Genomic DNA, 1,476 nt, shown 5'->3' on the forward strand with positions numbered 1-1,476 from the left:
GAGTGTGTGGGGAGGGTGGGAGGGAGGTGATCCTTCTCAGAGCCCACTCCCCCATTCTCCCTACCAGAAAGTTCCTTTAAGAGGCAAACTAAGTGTACATACATGCTGGTGTGTATTCACAGAGATGTCTCTCTCTTTCTCTCCCCTCCCCTCTTCTCCCTTCCTCTTTCCCTTCACTCTCCTCCCCTCCTCTCCTCCCTTTTCCTTCCCTCCCCTCCCCTTCCTTCTCCTCTTCCCTGCTCCCCCCACATTCCCCATCCCATCCAGTCCTTTCCCCTCCTCTCTTCTCTCCCTTCTTCTCCCCTTCCACCCCCCTTTCCTCTCTTCCCATCCCCCTCTCTCTTCCTCTCCCTTTCCCTCCTCTCCCCTCTTCCCTCGCATCCCCTCTTCCCCTCACATCTCCCCCCTCCTCTCCCATCCCCTCTCTTCTCCCCTCCCCTCCCCTCCCTTCCCATCCCCCCTTCCTTGCTTTCCCCTCTCTCTTTCTCTCCTCTTCCCTCCTTTCTTCATCTTTCTCCCCCTTTCTCTTTCCTCTCCATCCCTCTGTCTCTCTCATACACATCTCTCTCTATCCATCCATTCAACTAAATAAATGAGTATCAGTTTCTATAGGTAACTGAATCCCCTCCCTTTATCCTCCCTGTCCTCTAGGAAGACAGAGAGATGTAGGCTCCCTGCTTGGTGCTGAGGCTAACTCTGTTCTGCAAGCTGATTATTAAATGTTTGGTCTGACCATGGACACCTAAGAAGCTGGCAAATGCTACAGATCAGGGGTTGACTGATGGTTTTGTTGCTTGTCTAGATTTGGGGAAATGATGGAGAAAATGTTCAAATGCAGATTCGGTACAGAAGGCTGTCCTGTGTACTTGTTTTTCCCTGGAGAGTCAGTTTTTAAACTCTTCCCAGGGCAGGGGAACTGAAAGGGGGACCTGGGAGTCGGGGGGACGGAAGTCAAGCCCTGCCTGGGGTACATCTGAGCCTCTGGTTTGGAGAGCTTTGATGGGGGAGCCTCAGACCAAATGTGTGTTCGAGTGTGAGTGTGAGCGTGAATGTGAGTGTGAGAGTGTGTGTGAGTGTGAGTGAGTGTGTGTGAGCCAGTTCGAGTTGAGTGAATGTGAGTGTGTGAATATGAATGTGTGTGAGTGTGTTTGAGTGAGTGAGAGTGTGTGTGTGTGTGTGTGAGTGTGTGCACAAATACATCTGTTTCTTTGCATTGTGAGACAGTGAAAGAAACTGAATTTCCAGTCTGATGAATTGGGTCCATTGATTATCTGTGGGACCCTGAACAAGTCCCTTAACCAAACTTCAGGCAGTTCTTGGGATTGACCTCCTGGGTCATGGATAATTCCTTTCCCAGCTGCCCCCCCCCTCCAGGAAATCACTTCTATTCCCTGGATAAAGTGAAAAAGAAGTGTGCAGAGAGACACAGGCCAGAGATGCACGGAACGCCTACCCCCCTCCTCTCTCTCCTCTCCC

The 1,476-nt window shown here is 51.2% G+C and overlaps 1 long non-coding RNA gene across 1 annotated transcript in view; it reads left to right on the top strand.

The window, feature by feature from the left end:
* Nucleotides 1–851, top strand: part of LOC138173164 (uncharacterized) — a 2,752-nt gene extending 1,901 nt beyond the window's left edge. The window contains exon 2 of the long non-coding RNA XR_011171343.1: nt 652–851. This is a non-coding gene — a long non-coding RNA (uncharacterized lncRNA). The remainder of the gene's footprint in view (nt 1–651) is intronic.
* The last annotated feature ends 625 nt before the right edge of the window (nt 852–1,476 follow it).

This window comes from Petaurus breviceps, unplaced genomic scaffold (genome assembly GCF_028583685.1).
Source record: "Petaurus breviceps papuanus isolate PSGF00001 unplaced genomic scaffold, PetGlider_PUasm1.0 567, whole genome shotgun sequence".
Lineage (NCBI taxonomy): Eukaryota > Metazoa > Chordata > Mammalia > Diprotodontia > Petauridae > Petaurus > Petaurus breviceps.